This window comes from Peromyscus californicus, unplaced genomic scaffold, assembly GCF_007827085.1.
Source record: "Peromyscus californicus insignis strain IS unplaced genomic scaffold, ASM782708v3 Scaffold_14__1_contigs__length_90479793_seg_2, whole genome shotgun sequence".
In the NCBI taxonomy this organism is placed as follows: Eukaryota; Metazoa; Chordata; class Mammalia; order Rodentia; family Cricetidae; genus Peromyscus; species Peromyscus californicus.
The window spans coordinates 7,506,061-7,526,977 of NW_026294436.1; the positions used below are offsets into that span (position 1 = coordinate 7,506,061).

Genomic DNA, 20,917 nt, shown 5'->3' on the forward strand with positions numbered 1-20,917 from the left:
GCCCAGTCCACCGTTCCCTGCCAGGATCCCCGGCTCACAAGGGCTATGCCTGTGCCTCCCTGGCCCCGAAGGACTGCCTCTGTTCTGTGAGGTAGTCTTCTCAATGTGGGAACTCAGTGCAGTTTCCTTTGGGGACCCCAGGACTTAGAGCCGTTCCTGGCACGTCAGCTAAGTCACAGTGGCATCTGCGGAGGCTCTGGAACCCACTGCAGAGCTCCTCTCTCGGAACACCGGGGCCTGAAAGTCCACAGGTCTCACTCCGAAGGCCACGGTGGTAGGTGTTCAGCGAAGAGCTGGGGAAAGGGGCTGGGGTGTGCTCAGTAAAGTACTCGCCTAGGGTCCTAGGTACCTCTCTGTTACTGTGATAAACACCATAGCAACTCGAAGGGGGAAGGGTTTCTATCAGCTTTGTAGCTCCACATCACATTCCATCACTGACAGGAGACAGAGTAGGAGCATAAGGCAGAAACCTGGAGGCAGGAACTGAAGCAGAGGCCGTGGAGGAACGCTGCTTCCTGGCTGGCTCCTCATGGCTTGCTCAGCCTGCTTTCTTATAGCACCAGGGCCACCAGCCCATGGGTGACACTACCTCCAGGGAGGGGTGGGCCTTTCCATGTCAATCAAGAAAATGCCCCCACAGAAATTGCCCACATGATGGGGAATGTCTTTCTGTATGCTGTGAAAATATGTTGCTCTGATTGGTTGATAAATAAAGCCATTTGGCCTATGGCAAGGCAGCTTAGAAGCGGGCAGAAAATCCAAACAAATGGAGAGGAAGGAGAGAGACAGAGCAGAGGAGACACTGCCAGCCGCCACCATGAGAAGCAAGATGTAAAGGTACGGGTAAGCCATGAGCCATGTGGCAGAGTATAGGTTTATAGAAATGGGTTAATTTAAGATATAAGAACTAGGGCAGTGGTGGCGCATGCCTTTAATACCGGCACTCAGGAGGCAGAGGCAGGCGGATCTCTATGAGTTCGAGGCCATCCTGGGCTACATAGTGAGTTCCAGGACAAGCACCAAAACTACGCAGAGAAACCCTGTCTCGAAAAACCAATATATATATTAGGTAACAAGAAGCCTGTCATGGCCATAGTTTAAAAATAATATTAGCCTGTGTGTGTTTATTTGGGTCCAAGTAGCTGCAGGACCAGTGGATGAGAGAGATCTGCCCTGACCGTGGGCCAGGTGGGACACAGGAAAACTTCAGCTACACCCACAGGCCAACCTGAGGGTGGCACTTTCTCAACTGGGACTTCCTCCTCCAAAATGACCCTAGCTTGTGTCAAGTTGACTTAAAACTAGCCAGCACATCTAGCATGCATGATGCCCTATATTTGATCATAAATAGCTGGACAGCACACCTAACATGCATGATGGCCTGTGTTGGTCACTAGTACCACATAAGCTGGGCAAGGTAATCCCAGCACTCTGAAGGTGGAGGCAGGAGGATCTCAGAAGTTCAAGGTCACCCTCAGCTTCTCAGCTACCAGGACATTCTCCCCCACACATGCATCTTCAAAAGACCTGACATCATTGTCATATCACTTGTATTGTGGTTTTGGACATCTACCCCTGGTCCATGTTAAAGGGACAACTAGTTTGACATGATTTGGGGAGGAAAATTCATCTTACTCCATGAATATGCTACCTACCTCATAAATTTTCATAAACATTTGTTTAAAAATCCACAGCAAGAACCTACTAGGCTGTTCCCTGCCTTGGAACAGCCTACTCAAGTCTCTCTTTGGAGTGTTTGATTTGATTAGCTGTAATAAACTTCTGTTTAAACTGTCTCTTGACTGGATTCTTTCCTTCAGGAAGATAGGAACCAACACTATTGACCTACAGAACCTACAGTCAGCCCGGAGACAAGCCTCTAGCTACGTGTAAGGGAATTTTTAGATTAGATGAAGTGAAGTGAGGAGACCCACTTTAAATGTGAAGGGCACCATCCCATGGGCTTGGAATAAATTAAAAGAAAATGGGGTGCACAGCAGCATCCATCTCTTTCTGACCAGATGCTCTATGCTCCTGGGGTCGTGCGTTCCCCACCTGGACAGTGTGTACCCCCAAACTGTGAGCCAAAATAAACTTCTTTTCCTTTGCCAGAGCAATGAACAAGGTCACTAACACACCACTCTTAGGTGTGAGGAGAGGACGGGGGATGTGGTGGCATTTCAGCCAAAGAAGCAAACTGGATACTCTCCACTTCCACCCCAGGTAGGTCACCAGGCCCACAGAAGGCTGGGGAGAAGTGTGGTATTAGGATGTCCCAAAGACTGGAGGGCCAGGACATTAACAGACACCCTGGCTGGGAGGATGTCCCCAAAGGACTGAGCATTTCGGCTGAAGAACCCAGATGGCCACCTCCTATCTGTTCAGTTTCATTTCTTCACCAGAGAAAGTCAGAACAGCTACTCATCGGGACAGCTCACTTCAACCCACGACCATTAGACTCAGCGTGAGGGTCAGTGCTGGCTGGGAGAGGGACGGGGGGGGGGGGGGTATGGGGAGGGATGGGGGGTGCTGACATCAGCACTAAGGCCAGGGGCTCTAAGCTTTGGGGGTGAGCCAGCTCCTGCATCTTCTTCACCATCTGCCCACAGTATCTACACAAAGTAAGTCCTGTGCAGAGCGCCCCCTGTGGCTGAGCAGTGCTCAACAACACTCAAGTCCTGCCCTGCCTTCTCAGGAATCTCGTCCACTGTGTACTCTGTATTAGTTCCTTTTCCAGGTGCTGTGATCAAATGTTGTCACAAAAGCCACCCGAGGGAGAAAGGGTGTATTACAACTCATCGTTCAAGGGTACAAGCTATCATGCCATGGAAGGGATGGTGTCAGCAAGAGAGGGCGGCGGTCACATGGCATCCACAGTCAGGAGAGAGATGAACACTGGTGCTCAGTCCACTTTCTCCTTTTTCTTAGGACTGGGTCTTCCCATCTCAATGAACAGAATCTAGATAATCCCTCCAAGGCAGGCCCAGAGCCTAATACAGTCTTCTAGGTGATTTTAGATCCTATCAAGTTCATAATCCATATTAACCAACACGGATTTCAACGAGAGCCTGGCCAGACACCATGAGAGCCAGGGAGGGCCAGCTTAGCTGTGCCCAGGGAGCTCCAGGAAGGGGCCCGTGGGTCAGCCAGCTCCTGGAGGGCTGCATAATCCAGCCAGGCTGGAGGCCACGGAGAAGCAGCACCGGAGTCTGCAGCCTCAGCTTCTGGGATGAGGCGGGGAGAGGGACTGGAGCTGCAAAGCCTGGAGCCCACGTGTCCTGAAGGCTGTGGCTGCCCTCTCCTTGCCAAGGGAAGGGATTTTCAAAGTCAGAATAAAAGGTCCAGCCAGCTTTGCTCCTGGACTGGAGGGCATGGGGGTACAAAAAAGGTAGCCAAGACACACAAGGACAGCTCCAGGCCTTCCTCCTGGGACTCAAGCTTGATGACATCGCTTCCTCCTGTTCTGTCTAGTCACGAGTTCTTTTTCCAGAAAGTCTTTGGGGGAACCTCCCCTGGCCCTGAAAAGACACTCCTTCTGGACTCCTAAGGACACTGAACTTGGTCTCCACACTTTCCAGCTGTTCTGGGAGGACCAGATCATACAGCTACTCCCCAGTCCTGCCATGGGCCAGAGAAGGCACTTTCACAGGACTCAGAAGATTAATCCCAGGAATGGCTCTTGGTTTTCTCCAGGTGCAGGCTGCTTCTTTTTTTTTTTTTTTTTTTGTCTTTTCGAGACAGGGTTTCTCTGTGTTGTTTTGGCACCTTTCCTGGATCTCATTCTGTAGACCAGGCTGGCCTCGAACTCACAGAGATCCTCCTGGCTCTGCCTCCCGAGTGCTGGGATTAAAGGAGTGTGCCACCACCACCCGGCACAGGCTGCTTCTTACTCATCCATGTCTCCAACACTTAACCCAGAGCCTGGCATCCCGTAGGTGCTCAATTAATGTCTGCTTGAATAATGTAACTTCTGGATTCTGTGCCACAGGCAGGTATGTTTGTGGGTCTTAGCAGTTCTCCCAGAACCTAGCTGGGGTCTGTATCCCACTGGTAGTGAAATAACACAGATCTCTCTCTACCCTCTCCCTCCCTCCCTCTCTCCTCTCTCTCTCCTTTTCTCCCCCCCACCTGCCCTGCCTGTGGTTGCATGTGGAAGGCAGGGAACCTCAGATGTGGTTACCAAGGCTCCATGGACCTCCTTTTGAAAGTCTCTGACTGGTCTGGAATTTACCAAGTTTCTACCCTATAGTCACCTAGTGCCACAGCTGCTATTTTAGAAACTGACTGCCACCCAGGCTCTGCACAGTGAGTTCCGTTTAAATACTACAAATAAATATAAAGGCTATGCTCCTAATGTTAGAATTCCTAGCCACTCCCCCAGCTACATGACTGCGTGCACGGGCAAGATGCTCAGTCATCTTGCTCAGAGGCTCAGTAGGCCTTATGTCCTACATAATCCGTGCACTGCGTGATCACATAATTTGCTCACAGCATGATCACGTAATCTTTGCGTATTTGTGGCATAGCTACATAAGCCCATGTGTGTTGGGGGGAGGGAATCCTATAAAAAGCTGGTTCCACGTATTCCTCCCCCCTCTTCCTGCATGGTCATTCCATGGGCCTATGCACACCTTTCCTATTCCCTTCCCTTAATAAGCTCTTATAGTGGGTTTCTTTGTATCTCTTGGCTTTTCTCTCATGGTAAACAGCGCCGCTTAATGAATAACATTGTGCCGCTTAATGAATAACACCTATAACTCTGGTCAAAGTGTAAAATCAAACCCCAGGTTTGAGGTGCGCTGTGGGATATAATGGAAGGAGGCTAAGGGATGATGAGCTAATGGTTCCATGTCTGTGAGCTTCTGGGCCAGGGCGTAGTAACCATTTGGGGTGGAAGAAGTGTTAGTCCAGTCTCCGCCGATCAAGGAGGTCCTGAGCGGGTGAGACGCCAATGGAGATGTATGTCTCCTTATCCGCCGACCCCCACCTGGCACCCCTTCCTTGTTTCTACTGCCTCCCTGATCAGAGCTCAGGGATCATGTTTGGTTTTCTGAATCAATCTCTTTTGCCTGCAAATCTCCTCCCCTCCAACTAACAAAACTCAAAAGTCTGCTCTATTTTGCTTTCTGTTGCCAGAAGGTGTGTTGGCATGATTCGGCAAAGCCAGGCATGGTGGCACACGCCTTTAATCCCAGCACTCAGGAGGCAGAGGCAGGCAGATCAAGGCTAGCCTCATCTACATAGTGAGGTCCAGGACAGCCAGAGCTATGTAGAGAGACCCTGTCTCAAACAAACAAACAAACATACAGCAAAGACACTTTGACTAAAAGCAACTTGGGGAGTATGGTAGTTTGAATAGGAATGGTCACCATAGACTCATGTGTTTGAATGCTTGGCCCATAGGGAGTGTCACTATTAGGAGGTGTGGCCTTGTTGGAGGAAACGTGTCACCGTGGGGACAGGCTTTGAGGCCTCCTGTATGCTCAAGCTATGCCCAGTACACAGTGACTCCTTCTGCTGGCTGTAGATCAAGATGCGGAACTCTCAACTCCTTCTCCAGCACCATGTCTGCCTGCCTGGTAACGCTCCTTGCTGTGATAATGGACTAAACATCTGAAACTGTAAGCCAGCCCCAATTATGCTGTCTCTTCACAGCAATAGAAACCCTAAGGTTGGGAGAAAAGGGATTCTTTGGTAACACTTCCTGGTCACAGCCCATCACTAAGGGAAGTCAGAATATAAACTTATGCAAGCACTTGAAGCTGGGCGATGGTGGCACACGCCTTTAATCCCAGCACTTGGAAGGCAGAGCCAGGCGGATCTCTGTGAGCTCAAGGCCAGCCTGGTCTACAGAGCGAGATCCAGGACAGGCACCAAAACTACACAGAGAAACCCTGTCTCGGAAAAAAAAAAATGGGGCTGGAGAGATGGCTCAGTGGTTAAGAGCACTGACTGCTCTTCCAGAAGACCCAGGTTCAATTCCCAGCACCCACATGGCAGCTCACAACTGTCTGTAACTCCAGTACTAAGGGATCCAACACCCTCACACAGACATACGTGTAAGCAAAACACCAATGCACATAAAATAAAAATGAACAAAATTAAAAAAAAAAAAAAGAACTTGAGGCAGAAGATGGAGGATTGCAGCATGTTGGTTAAAACTCTGACTTACTCACCAGCTCGTGCTCAGCTAGCTTTTACTATTTTAAATATTTACTTACTTACTTTATATATATGAATGTTTTGCCTGCATGTAGATATGTCCACCACATGTGTGAGGTGACTACAGAGGCCAGAAGAGGGTGTCAGAACCTCTGGACCTGGAGCTACAGAATGTTATGAGCTGCCATGTTGGAGCTTGGAGTCAAACCCAGGTCCTCTGCAAGAGGAGCCAGTGCTCTTAATCACTGTGTCATCTCTCCAGGCCCCTCAGCTCGAATTTTTTTTTTTCAACTAGCTTTTTTATACAGCCCAGGCTCACCTGTTTAGGGATGATGACACCACAGTGGCCTGGAGAATTAATATGCCCTTGATACCTCAAGAACAGTGTAGGTGTACTGCTGGTGCTGAAAGCGAATTGCTTCTGGTGGTCCTTATGGACAAGCACTGGGAAAAAGCTACCAGAAGACTCGTTAATCTGGTCAAGTAAGGAAACCACATCTGGTGCAGCAGCTGCAACTGGCATTACTGCTTAGGTTTTCGGTAGTCAGCCATCACCCTCCATAGCCCATCTGTCTCCTATACACCACCGAATAGAGTTAAAGGGTGATGTGGTGGGAACCCCCACTCCTGCACCTTTCAGGTCCTTGATGGTGGTACTAGTTTACATAATCCTTCTAAAGATCTCTTTGCATCACTGTTTTCCAGTGTCCCTTGAACACCAGCATCTTCCACACTTAGGTCCGACCTGAGAGAAGGAGCATCAATGAAGCTCATCGGATGCGCTGGCACTCCTCTGCCACTGTGCATCTTCCAGCACTAGTCAAGGACATGGGTTCTGGGCTCTTCTGCTGTGGAGGATTAGGTGTTGCAGTGGATCTACGCTAGCATTCCAATTTCCCTAAGCCTCCAAATCCTTTCACCAGCACTAAGCCAAAGGATCAGGCATCTCCAGCTCGTGCTCAGTAGGCCATTTTTTGATAAATACTCAGGCAACATATTAAATGAACTCCCTGCCCCCCCCCTTTTTTGAGACAGTCTATGTAGTCCAGTGGTTCTCAACCTGTGGGTCGGGATCCCTTTGGAGGTCGCTTATCAGATATCCTGCATGTCTGATATTTACATTACGGTTCATAACAGTAGTAAAATTACGCTTATGTTGAAAGACCCTAACCCTTCAGGCTTACACCCCCCTAAGCCCCAGGAGAATAAGGAACTAAAAAGAAAACTACTTCCAAGGGCAACCCGACTCAGCCATTATTCAACCACCCCTGCCACAATGTAATAATGTAAAGAGATTTCTGTTAAGAGATGTGCTCAACTGTGACTGGGATAGTTGCAGGTGTTCCAGGAAGGACCACTGTGACCTTTGTGTAAACTCCACTCCCGCCCTGATCCCCCCCCCCCCCACCGCTTGAGATTTCAGGAAGAATGTACATGCGGACCTGACTGTACCCACTCTGTGATCAGACCATGATCTTGTGAAACAAAATTGTATGGGAATTGTAATATTATGGCTTTTGTGGGATTTTCCTTTAAAAGTACCTATGTGACTGTAGTGCGATGCGACTCTTGCTCTTTGGAGCAGAAGAGCCCAACTGTACAGCCGCATTAATAAATACCTCTTGCTGTTGCATCAACTGGATCAGAGTCTGGGTTCTTGGGGCGCCCCCTCGAGAAGGTAGTACCCTGGGTCTGGGGTCTATCAATGTAGTAGCAATGAAAATGATTTTGTTGTGGTTGGGGGTCACCACAACACGAGGAGTTGTATTAAAGGGTCACAGCATTGGGAAGGTTGGGAACCACTGATGTAGTTCTATCTATCCTGAAATTCAGAGATCCACCTGCCTCTGCCTCCAGAGTGCCGGGACTAGAGATGTGAGCTCCCATGCTCAGCACTTTCTTTAATCATGTGACGGTCCATTTTAAACCTAGAATCTCTGCTCAATGAGCTCATATCCACAAACTCGGGCTGACCCAGGTTTTTGTTCCTTCTGTCATTACTCCACACCCTTAGAGTCCGTCCTCACACAGTTAGCTAGACTTCTGTTTGCACGGATTAACAAAGTCATTCCGTTCTTTAATGGTTGGTGTAGCACACCTCTTTATGGACCACACTTGGTTTCACCTCTAGGAGCCTGTTAGCCGTGAGTTACACCTGTAGAGAAAATGATTCACGGGAACGAAGCAGCACTGTCTTGCCCAGCATCTCCTACAGGGAAGGTCATTGCTTGGTCTACAGACATGGCAGGGGTAATTCTCCTAGGCCAGGGTGAAGAGGGCAGTACTGCAGAAGTAGAAGGAGGGAAACATCCTCTAATGGGGGGGAGGCTACTTCCTCAGATGAAGGAATCTGAAGAGTCAATGCCCTCAACCTCCTTAGGGTTCTCCCACACATCTCCACCCTGGGCCACAAGGTCTGTTTCTTTCTAACCAATACCTGCACTTCACTTAAACTGCTGATATCCTTCAGGGCTGGGCCTTGAGGTTTTGGTATATGTCAGCCAACCTTTCGATGAAGGCTTGGTTTTGATCTTCGGCAACTTGAAATTTATGGCTGCTGGAGAGATTTCTTCCAGGACACACCTAACAAACGTCAGCCCGTTTGTGCGCATCTGGAGCTGGTTAATTTTATCACTAAGTTCATTCTTATCTTTTGTGACTTTATCCAGAGATTCTGGAAGTCACCCAGCCAGCATCATTATTTTCTGTATTTTTCCACAAATGGCCAAAGATTTTATGTACAGAGTCACTAAACTACTTGTTCCTCACAGGAAATGAATCAGGATAATTTTTAGATTGGCTTACAGGATGTGGTCCAGGTAATCCAACAGTGACTACCTTGTGCTAGAGAGGCCAGGAATCCAGGAGTTGCTCAGTCTACTAGCTGGGTGTCTCAGCAGTCCCGAATTGTCCCTAACAGTCTGGAGGACTCCTGGAGAGCCACTGGTCTTTAGTCTATGGTGGAAGCTCAAGGAAGCTGGTTCTGGTATCAGTGGAGGATGAACATGTAAGCAAGAGTGAGGGTAGCAGGCAAAAAGCAAGTGTCCTTTTATCTGGGCTGCCACCCACAGTTAGGGTGAGTCTTCCTGACTCGATAATCTAATCAAGAGAGTCTCTCAGCCTAGTATGCTGACACACACCTTCAATCCCAGCACTTTGGAGAAAGAGGCAGGCAGGTCACTGTGAGATGGAGGACAGCCTGGTCTACATGGTGAGTTCTTTGCTAACCAGAGCTACATAATGAGAACCTGTCTCCGCAAACCAACAAGCAAACAAAACCAGCCAAAACCAAACTAAAACCCTCACAGCAGTACGCAGCAGCTTTCAGAATTATCTGATTCCAAGTTCAGTCAAGTTTACAACTAAGATTCCCAATTACAAGGCCCAACAGAAGGCCCAGCTGCTGGGGCTGGGGAGACGGCTCAGTTGGTAAAGAAGTGTGAAGACCACCGTACTTGATCTCCAGCACGCCCATACAAGCCAATCGTGGTGGCTGCACTCGTAATCCCAGTGCTGGGGAGGCAGAGACAGGATGGTCTGGGTTAGTTGGTGAGCTCCTGAAGGTGACACTTGATGTTATCCTATGGTCTCCATATACAACCCCCCAACTCACACACGTGAGCACACACACACTCGTTAGTGCAAGTACACATGAGTACGCATACATACACACATCAGCACAAACATGTGAGCACACACATACACACATGTCAGTAAATACATGTGAGCGCACACACACAAGCACACACACAGGAGCACACACACACACCAGTAAACACACATGCCTTCATTTTTAAAGAGGAGGAAGAGGAAATGCCTCCCAGTTGCACTTTAAGACAAAATCGATGTTTTTGTCCTCTGACGCCCTAGGCTTTCTGCCACAGGGATGGAACAAGTGTACAGTGCCAGGTACCTTCCCTTAGAGTTGGGAAGCCTGCCCTCTCATCATCCCTTCCCACATACTTATGGCAATGTTAAACCTAACACCCTTTGATATGAATAATTCACACCCCTCAGGCAGGTGGCAGGAGTAATAACGTCTATAAAGTCTTTCTGGGCCGGGGAGATGGTTCAGGAGTAAAGAGCATGCCATAAAAGCTTAGAGACCAGAGTTCAGATCCCCAGCACCCACATAAATATCAGACAGGAGTGGCAGCCTGTCTGTAATCCCAGAGACAACAGGGATCCCCGGGTAAGGTTGGCAGAATTGGGAGGCAGTTGGTTCAAGCGACAGACTCCGCCTCAATGATTGAGACAGTCCTCAGACCTCTACATGAGTGTGATTATATATAATCTTACACATGTGTGGACATACAGACGTATACAAGTGACACACACAAGCCTTGCTCATTTTAAGGACTTGAAGACACAGACGTTCCTTGACTTAGGGTAGGGTTGCAGCCAGCAAATCCATTGTAAACTGACAATACTGTAAGTTTAAAATGCCCGGGGAAAGTCCCTAATTCAAAATTTGAAGTAGGTTTTCTACCGAATGCTAGTGTTTTTGTACCACCTTTAGCTGAAAGATCCTACATCAAGCCATCATTAAGCTGGGGCTCGCCTGCACAGCCTGGGTGAAAATTACACCCTTGCTATGTATGCAGAAGGAAAGCATTTCCAGGGACAACTCCTTCTCCCCTTTTCTGCCACGTGACTTCCCTGATCCAGGGTTTCCCTGGGGCATAAGGCCACTGAGGGAGGCAGCCAGCACACCCCACCAGCACTCTGTACGTGCGCATCCCAAATCCCCGGTGTCAAATGTGAAGGGATTAGAAGAGGAGGCCAGTTTACACTGCGGCAATCATGACCTCAGATACATGTCGTGATAACGACCTACAGAGACAGTCACTGCTTCCACTTTGTGCATCATAAAGCAAGGCTCAGACAGGTTAAGGGACTTCCTCCTGGACCCAGAGTGGCTTTGATCTAATCTCTGCATCCAGCTGATCTCCTGGGTGATGAGGCAGCAGCTCTGTGTGTGGGTGTTACAGATGACAACCTGGCCAGCGTCAGGTTCTAATTCCTGTCTGTTTCCTTCCTGGGAAGTGGGACTCTCCTCCATCCTAGGTTAGCTCAGTCGCAGGACCTCGCTCCTTCCTGCTCTCTTAGGCTTGGGGACTCTAGGCTTTTTCCTTGGCCAGCCCCTACTTCTACGGCCCAAGGTGAGGGGAGAAAAGAGAGACCACCAGTCTCAAATAAACATTTAAAGCTGGTGGCAGATCTGGAGATGCAGGCCAGTTGGTAGAGTGCTTACCTAGCACACACGGAGCCCTGGATTCAATCCCCAGAGCCACACAAACGGTCTTGCCATCCCAATGTAGCACGAATCTTAAAAGGTCTTATTAATAAAAACAAACCTGGAGCCAGGTATTGGGGTAAGATCAGAGAAACAGAACAAGCCATAGCCACCTCACCTCACCAATTCCTCAGCTGATCCTGTTTCCTCAAACTGGAAGTTTCTGTGTCCTCATCCGAATGGATCTCAGCTGAACTGCTGCTCAAAAGCCTAAAAGCTTAACAAAGGCTCTAGTTCCTGGTTTTCACAGCCTCATATACCTTTCTGCTTCCTGCCATCACTTCCTGGGATTAAAGGCTCTTGTTACCAGGCCTGGCTGTTTCCAGTGTGGCTTTGAACTCACAGAGATCCAGGTGGATCTCTGCCTCTGGAAAGCTAGGATTAAAGGCGTGGGTGCCACCATTTTCTGGCCTCTGTATCTAGTGGCTGTTCTGTTCTCTGACCCCAGATACGTTTATTAGGGTGCACAATATATTGGGGAACACAATATCACCACATCCCAATACAGGAGGTAGAGGCGGGAGGAGTTTGAAGTCACCCTCGGTTACAAAAGGTTCAGACCAGCTTGGGCTACAGGAGGCTCTGCTCCGAACAAAACAGAACAGTTAATGACAGTCAAACACATTTTAAGTGGCACACTTCTGTTTTCTCTGCGGGCATGTCTCTTATCTGATGGATTCTTACAAACATTTTGCTGTTACATTTCTTGTAATACTACCTGGAATTGTTATTTAGACATCATAAAAATCATTATGGTTTTTTAAAAGAAGGCAGTTTTGTTCCTACCAATGAGAAAGCAAGGCTCCTGCACATAAACCACCCCCCCCCCACACTCACACACACACACGCACACACACACACACTCGTGCACATAGGTTTGGTCTGATACAAAACAGAATTTTCTCCCCACATCACTTTGCAAAATAAAAGCAGATGAATAATTGATAGAGCTTTTACAAACATCTAGCTTTTCAAATCCTTCTAGAAAAATCCAGTTCGATTACTTGCAGCCAGCATTTCTGTGATAAACCAATGCAGAAATGGTTACCAATTAAGTAAAATTTATAATTCCCAACAGGCCCACATCCCTCAGAAATACATCAAGAACATTAACTTTTTTTTTTTTCTTTTAAGCAACACACACTAAACCCACAAAGCTGCTGCTTTGTGACTGGAAACTGGAGTCCTGCACGCTGAACAGGCTCCTGTGTTCACTGCCTGAACATCCCCCCTGAAAAGGGGGTCCTGAGAGGTACACAGGAGATAACCCCCCACTTTATTTTGTCAAGACCTCCCTCCGCTGTGCTCTTCGCTGCCTGGGGCTGTGTAACCCTCGGGAAATCACTGCTCTCTCTGGACTCTGGCAAATCCACAGATCAGAGGAACACTCTCAAGTGGGCCAGAGGGTGGTCTCCTAGTCAGTGAATGCGGTGGCTACCTTGGAGCCCTGACCAGACTTACCACCGGTGGCAACAGGCGACTGCGACATCTGGCCTCCAGGTGAGGTCTGAAGTTTTAGAGTCCCTAGACAGCCCTGCTGCTGCAAGCCGTGAAATGTCCACCTTCAGCAAACTGACTGTGGTTTTTCAGAAGGAGGGCGGCCACGGGCCTTCCAGGGTGTGGGTGACTGGGACACCTCCCCTCTCAGCTTGCCCGCCTACAGCTGGCCACAGGACTGGCCTGGGAGGGGTGACTGATGCTCGGTTAGAGAGGGCCCTGAGAGAGCAATTCTGCCAGAGACTTCCTGTTTGGGGAGGAAACCTCACTGTGGTAATTAGTGGCTCAGACTCCAGTGCCTTTGCTACAGGAATTGAGGCAGGATGGCCAGCTGAAGCCAGGATGCATAAAATGAATAAATGTCATCCAACGTGAAGGGGTGGAAGGGCAGAGGCAGAGGCACTGGGACCCTTCAAGGTACAAAGCAAGCGTAATGGTTACAGAAAGTAGCAACTGATCAATTTCTCATAGGGTAATTCATTGCATTCACCATGGCTGTCACCGGCTCAGTGATAACTCTCTCAGCCTTTTGTGCTGATGGAGGAGGCTTCTCTGTCACCGCGTGCCAGACAATGCCCAGAGCAGAACAGTGACGGACAGACAGCTCTACAATCCGAAGAGCATTTCATCTGAAATGGTAGATAAAGGCACACTCCACCTGCTGCTGGTGGCTTACCGCTGGTTTCCAAGGCTGCAAGGGCAGCCCAGAGTTCACACAACTTCGATATTGTTGAAGAGAATCATGCTGCCTGGGCTTGTGGATGGGCGTCTCTGATTGTCTTCTACCTGTCAGAGAACCAGCAGTCTTGCCATCTAGTGAAGGCTCTCGATAGGCACTCAGCGTCCCAGACCAACCGCTAGAGCGGGGCCTATCCCGCTCTGTCTGGCAGTCTTCTATGCCTGTCCCTAATGCTAAAGCCTCTTGAGGACTAGTTTCAGGCAGCTCCTGGGGTCCAGCACAGGCCGACACAGAGGCTGGTTTGTGTTCTCTTCCTTCTCCACCCCGACCTGTGACCCTTCTCCGCTTGGCCTCTTACTTCCGTCTGAGTTTTAACATGCTCCTGACCCTCCTTCTTCGGACATCCAACCCGTGCTGTTGGACAATATTAAAGGCACCTATCAGCTCCTGTAGCCCTAGACAGCATGTACCCACTCTGAATTAACAAGTAAGACTGGGTTAGCAGTTGGTAGCGGCACTTAGGCAGCCCCGAGTATGAACTTGAGTTCAACCACACACTTTGGACAGGCTTTTTTCCCACTCTGAGGGTCTCTTGTAGACCAGGTTGACCTTACATTCCCTGTGTTGTAAAGAATGACCGAACTCTTGATCCTCCAGCCTCTACCTCCCAAGTACTAGGATTACAGGCATGCTCTGCTATGCCTAGTTTATGTGGTTCTGTGGGTAGAGCTAAGCAAGCGTTCTTCCAGCTGAGCTACATCACCAGCGTTCCCTCTATGTTTTGATCATTAAGTAAAACAGTAACTATGGGTACCCTTAAAGACACAAGTTACTCAGGTACTATTGTTTGTACATGTCTGCCTGTGGTCTGGATCTGCTCACTGCTGCTGGGGGTACCACATGTTCCCCGGACAGCATCAGCCGAGGATGGAAACCCGTGCGTTATTTCCCACAGTCCCTTATTCTGAGCTGTGCTCGCTTGATGTTGGAAGATACCTATGGGGCTAGTGGGGCTCAAGGAGAGCTCTCCATTACCAGTGAGCCCCAGAATCACCCAAAGAGCTGGGGCAGCAGGATTTGGGGCAGAATTCCCAACTCAGCACAGGGGCCTTTAGCATACTGTGTTCCAGTCAAGGCTGCGGTGTGATCTCCAGGTCCCCTTAGAGTAGCTGCTTTGAGAGGAAGGGACACTTCCTCAGGAAGAAACACCTGCTGCGTGGAGCGGAAAGGAGTGGACAAACTCCCTCTCCAGTTCCTAGGGTTCCACCTGCTCTCATGTAGCTTTTCTCATGGAGACCTTGAAAGCATAGGTGCATTATGGTCTCCATCTCCAGCCACAGAGCCTGGATCTCCAGGAGCAAGGCTTTCCAGAAGGCCATCCCCAGCCCAATCAAGATCCCTGACAACCAGGCTTCCTTCCCTTCCAGTCTGGGGCCATGTCTCCAAGGACCAGCCAGAGGGACTAGCTCATCTTTTACAGTAGCTCAGTCTTCATGGGGGCACCGATTGCTGGGCAGAACATGTTTCCAGTATGCTTCTGTCCCCAGCACAGGCCCCTTGTGACATCCCACGCTGTTCAGGTCAACTCCACCAGGAGGGCTGGAATCACAGCCATCTAGAACAAGTTCACCTCCAGAGACAGTGGACCTCACTGCCATGGTCCTGCCACTTTCGTTAGCCCTACCAGGAAGAACGACAGATCGACTCCCCCACAGTCTACAACCACCCCACAAATATCAAGTGCTTACAGTATGGGAGATCACTGTCCATTGCCTGCTCCCCGGCCCCAGGAGGGCCTTGCTGTCTTCACACAACCTGGGATCTCCAGCTCCATCCTTCACTGTCCTCATATTCCCCTACATTTGTCACTGGCTAGTGTGATGCTCTTGGGGCTGTCTTCTTGTTTGTACAGATTTATCTCTTAGACTAAGGAGGCTCAGAAACAAGCAATGGGACCCAGGGAGCCGCTCCGTGGAAGAGGACTTGCCTAGCACACTCTAGCCCTGTGTTTAGTTCCCAGCATGGAAGTAACGTCTAAACACTGGGCTGTCAGCATGGAGCAGAAGACAGACAGACACCTGACCACAGAACAGTGATATTCATGCCTGCTCCCGCAGGTGACCAAGGTGACAGGTGGGGATGCATTGTGGGAAGGTTAACTCTCCAGTACAGGGTTCTTATACTGCAGGGGCAACTAGATAGAGATCTGCTCAAAGCAGTGCTCTGGAGAGCAAGGCACAAGGAAGAGAAGTCCTTCCCTTACTTGTATTCAGAATTATAGAGGGCATGGAGGAGTTTGGGAGTACAACAACGGTAGTCTCAAGTCTGCTGGTCTGAGGGCCCAGCATCAAGTCAGTGTCTGTAAATGTTAGTTGAATGAATAATTGACGAAGCAGGATTTGGACAGGCACAGAGTGAGTGGTAAGGAGTCTGGTTTGGGCTTGAAGAGGCTGGAGGCTGGAGGTTGGAAAAATCACCTGGTTGGGGGAGGAACACCATCTCCTAAGAGTCTCAAGGGACAGTGAACTCATATATAAACCGCTGGGTCCAGGCTCGGGTGTGTGGAAGCTAGCCACTCAGGAATGAGGACTGTCATTTCGGGCAGGACGGCATGGCAGGTCGAGGAGGAGAAGGGTGATGAGCTGGAGTGCGCTATCAGAGGCAGATGGCACGAAGAGTAGGCCCAGGTTTGAGGGGCCAACCAGAAGAGGTGAGATTTCCTGACTGGACATTTGAATATCACGTGGGGAGCCCACCCCCTCAGAACCTTCACAACCTCACAGATTAGGATGGGGTTTCAGTGGTGGGACAGGAGTAGGAAACAGGCATATGGGCGGGTAGGATGGCTCAGTGGGTCAAGTGCCCAGCGACCTGATGGCCGTGTAAAGACAGAAGGGGAGAGCCACAAGGTCTCCCAGGTGGTCCTCTGGTCTCCACATGTGTACCATGGCACACACGTGTTCACACATCACAAAGCAGAGGCATACATCCATCCCCTGATAAAGGAGGGAAGGGGTAAACGTAGGTTCTAAATGGACAATCTTCCTTCTTTGAAACCCAGAGGCCCATTGCTGGTCCAGACACTGCAGAAATTTCATAGCGTACTTAAGGTACTCAGCTCCTGCCCGCCCAACCCAGAAAGCCCTAACTACTCTGCGGGGGTAGGGAAGGCAGCAAGGAGCAGATCCAGTTTCCGCTGGAAGGCCGAGAACCCAAGTCCCAGAAGGCCTTCCATCCCTGCCCCAGCCTACTAAGGTTTCGATTTGCAGAGAGTGTGAAGTACAGAGAGGCTCTTCCTGGGCTGGGGGGCAGGTACCCACACTCTCAGAAGGGTTCCAGGGGCCTGGAGCTAGGAGCAGCCCTGTCACAGAAAGGGGATCCGCTCTGGGCCTCAGTGGTCTATCAGAGAGCAAACGAACCTGGAAGGGCCAACCAGATGAATCCTCAGAGCTGACGTAGGCAAATAGCTCAGTTGATACACTACTTGCCTTGCAGGCGTGAGGACCTGTGTTTAATCCCCAGGACCCACGTAAGAAGCCGGGCACGGTGGTGCACACTTGTAGGCACAGAGCCGGGGGACGCAGAGGAAACCGGCAGACCCCGGGGCTCCCTGGCCACCCAGCCTCCCTGAATCGGCAAGTCCCAGAGCGGTGAGAGAGCTAGTCTTGAAAAACAAGACGAAGGGCTTCGGAGGAATGACAGGTGAGGTCAACCTCTGGTCTTCACGCTCATGTGAGCACACACATGCACATGCACACACATACATATACACACACACCTCAGCAAAGACACGAACACAAACACACAGCATTAATACTCAAACCCTCGGGAGCAGAGGGAGGGATCTGATGCTCGGAGTGCTATATAGTTACTGCCCGGGGTACCACTCCCTCTGCTTTATGGGGATGTAGTGTCCAAAGGCCTGGGCAAGGCTTAACAATTGAAGAACCAAGTTCAGGGAACCGGAAGACTTCAGTGTTGGCTGAGATTCCGACTCACTGCTTGCTGACTACAAAGCCAGACTCCCCTACCAACGGTTACCTGCCTTCAATCCACCCACTGTGAAGGCTTGTGGCTTTGGACTTCGATCAAGAACTTTCACTTTTTAACACCCTGAAACCCCGTCTCTGATAAGGCTGAGGGAGGAAGAACCATAAAACAAAGACAGAAGACATGACGGGCTGGGAATCCATGGGTCTCATGTCTTCAGGATGGAGAGATACTCACTTAAGCAGACCATGTCTGGAGGACCTCAGCAGGCTTCGGGCAGTCTGGTCAAATTCCACGTGACCAGTTGGGCCAGCCTGAGCTCCCAGCTGGCCCTGAGGCCTATAGCCTCCCTTGACAATCTCATTCCAAGGCCTCCTTCAGAAAGTCTTCTCATCCCCCACCACTTCCCCCAGTGACATTGTCTGTCCCATTCCATCCATCCATCCATCCATCCATCCATCCATCCATCCATCCATCCATCCATTAGGCATTGATTAATCAATTGATTAATTGGTTGCTTGCTGCCAACCCCTGTGCAGGCCACTGGTGACAGAGAGGAGTAAGACAGACAGACACACAGCTGGGCCCTCCATGTACTTCTGACTGATTCAATTGGCTGCCCAGGGAGACTACGTCATCTGTGCCTTTAACAGCCTTTGCAGGGGCCGGGGAGACGGTTCAGCCAGTGAAGTGTTTTCTATGCAAGCACAAAGAACCGAGTTCGAAAGCCGAGAACTCAAGCTAGTGCACTCGTGCACACTCGTAATGGCAGCATCTGGGAGGTGGAGACAGGGGGATTCCCAGGGCTTGCTGGCCAGACAACTTAGTCAATTGGTGAGCTCCAGGTTCAGTGAGTGATCCTATCTTTTCAATTGTGCACACCAATAAAGGAAGATACCCAACATCCCTGGCCTCAACACGGACACACACTACACATAGCCCTTGCAGTGACTTGAGAGGGCATGCCCTTTGGTCTTCTGGGCATTGTACCCACCCAGCCCTGCATTCCTCGGGCTGTCCAGACATTCTGAGGATCTGGCTGCTTCCAGAAGACCCCTTTGTCCAGAAAGTCTGCAACTTCTATGACTTGCTACCTGTGTGTCTGTGCAAAACGCCAAGGACCTGGAAGGCTCGGCATCCCCCTGAATAACCAGAGATAAGACCAGGGCCTCCTGGCTGCCAGGATTAGCTGGGCTAGTTCATGCAGAGGCCCTAGCAAGCAGACTGGCACACATCTAAGTGCCTGAGAAATGTTGGCTGCTGATTATAACAGCACTCTGCCTGGCAGACATACCTCCCTACAGCATTTCACGAACCCCTACTTCTGGAGCCTGTTTCAGAAGTGGCTCTGAACACCTGTTAGATTTCTTGGTGCCCTGTACCACCCCTCACCCGCCACCAGCACAAGCTGCCTCTTGACCCAAGCAGCCCAAGACACAACCTCCACTTTAGCTAACTAGAGTGGCCAAAGTTACCACTACACTCCTGCCGGCAGCCGGCTCCCAGGTTTTAATGGGGCAAGAGGAATTACTTTCCAGGTTAAGATTCCGCGGGCAGAGAGGCGGGCACTGGGCAGATCTGCCTAAACCCGCTGAGCCAAAAGGAGGAGCACGTGGCACCCGTGGTAGTCCAGGGCTGTGCCCGGAGGGTGGCTGACAAGTGCAACATGGGCTCTGGACGCCTTCTTCCCCCTTGTCTGTGGCCACCCTGCTGGGATCTTCTGCCACCAGACTCACGTGGCTTGGTCCTAGGGGACCTAGGTTGCCCGACCTGTAGCGATCGCTCGGGGTGCATCAGAGCAGGCGCGCGCCAGGGGTCCCGGGGACAGTGCACTCACTGCCTCCGGCACCCAAGCCTGGAGAAGGTCACTCACCTCGGCCGCCGGCCACTTGGAGGAGCCAGGGTAGCTGCAGGTCGCGGGCGGAGGCGGTGGCTCGGCCCCAGGCTCCTCCTCTCCTTGCGCCCCGCCCGCCCGTGGGGCCGGACCTGGCCGGGTGGTGGCCACCCGCCAGCTCGCTGCCGCTTATCCAGCCGTGCCACCCCTCCCGCCCTCAATCGCGGAGTGCAAGGCCCTCTGTCCCCGCCCTGCACTGCAAGTGGAGGAAGCCACCAGCCACCATCCTCCTTGGTTCCCCTAGGGAGTCTCAGAGCCGGTCTTGTCACTTCCTGGTCTGCCCACAGTAAAGTGAGCAGAACCGACACCCCCCCCCCCCCCCACACACACACACGGAGGAGAAGGGAGTGGGGAAGACGGGATGACCTCTGCCCGCCTCCCCCACTTGAAGAACACTTCAGATCCAAGTGCGGTTTATGATCAAGGTCAAAGTGGTAGTTTCGGCGGCAGACTGGGGCTGCACAGGTGGGCAGAGCCCAAGGTGACAAGTGGGGGTGGGCTTCTTCCCTCTTCCGCAGTGAAAGCAGGAACAGCAGCAAGGGTGCACAGGCTTGCAAACGGAAAGGAGTACGGGGCTGACTGCAGCTGCATCACATTTCCATCTCCTGCGCCCCTTAGAGGTGACTTTTGACCTGCCCTCGGAAGTCCGCAGCTTTCAAGGCCCGTTGGTTTTTGTGTTGGTCCCTGGGAACTACTGGCTAAGCTAGAACCCTATACACACCTCTGAGTTGTCACCCTTCCCTGTCAAAGGTGCCCCCTGCCCTGGGACACTGCCTGATGCTAACCCCCCTCCCCCACAGCGCCCACAGCGGCGTTTGCTGCACAGCAACACACTAGGGCACAGCATGTTGTCCTTTCAGACTTACGCTATGGCCTCACCTACTGAGGTCCCTGGGGGCGTTAACTTCACACTCAGCTTATGGGAAGTGGGACTGTGGCTTTCCTGACTCCTGGGACATTTTCTGGGACATTCCTAGAGATCAGAAGGATATTCCATTAACTCCTGACTTTTGCAGTGCACATGGGAGGGTGAGGGACCTACAGAGGTGTTTGTATGTGTGCACATGTGTGTGTGGGGGGGGAACAGGGGTGCATGCACAAATGTGCTTGTATGTGTGTGAAGGCCGCAGACTAATGTTAGGTCTTTTCCTCAATTGCTTCTCCACTTTATTTTTAGAGACCGCGTCCCTGGAAGAACCGGAGCTCACTGATTTGGCTAGGCTATGCTGTCTGGGGAGCCCTGGGGAGCCTCCCGTCTCCTTTCCCCGGTGCTGGGATTACAAGTACACCGTACTGGCTTCTTATATGGGTGACCAGAACTTAGATCCTCAAGATGGCGCAGCAATGCTTTACCAGCTGAACCCTCTCCCCAGGCCCTTATTTTGGAAACAGTGCCTCC

The 20,917-nt window shown here is 50.8% G+C and overlaps 2 protein-coding genes and 1 long non-coding RNA gene across 3 annotated transcripts in view; 2 read left to right on the forward strand and 1 right to left on the reverse strand.

The window, feature by feature from the left end:
• The window catches only part of CUNH2orf76 (chromosome unknown C2orf76 homolog), a 134,069-nt gene extending 131,631 nt beyond the window's left edge, over positions 1-2,438 (forward strand). Inside the window, exon 8 of the transcript XR_008217842.1 lies at positions 2,113-2,438. The gene's annotated coding sequence lies outside the window, so the exon portion shown is untranslated. The remainder of the gene's footprint in view (positions 1-2,112) is intronic.
• Steap3 (STEAP3 metalloreductase) overlaps positions 1-19,619 on the reverse strand; it is a 48,726-nt gene extending 29,107 nt beyond the window's left edge. Inside the window, exon 1 of the mRNA XM_052736744.1 lies at positions 19,498-19,619. The gene's annotated coding sequence lies outside the window, so the exon portion shown is untranslated. The remainder of the gene's footprint in view (positions 1-19,497) is intronic.
• Positions 2,548-7,543, forward strand: LOC128109601 (uncharacterized). The gene is made up of 3 exons (XR_008217844.1): positions 2,548-3,992; positions 4,157-4,305; positions 5,404-7,543. It is a non-coding gene; the product is annotated as an uncharacterized LOC128109601 (long non-coding RNA).
• Positions 19,620-20,917: the final 1,298 nt, after the last annotated feature.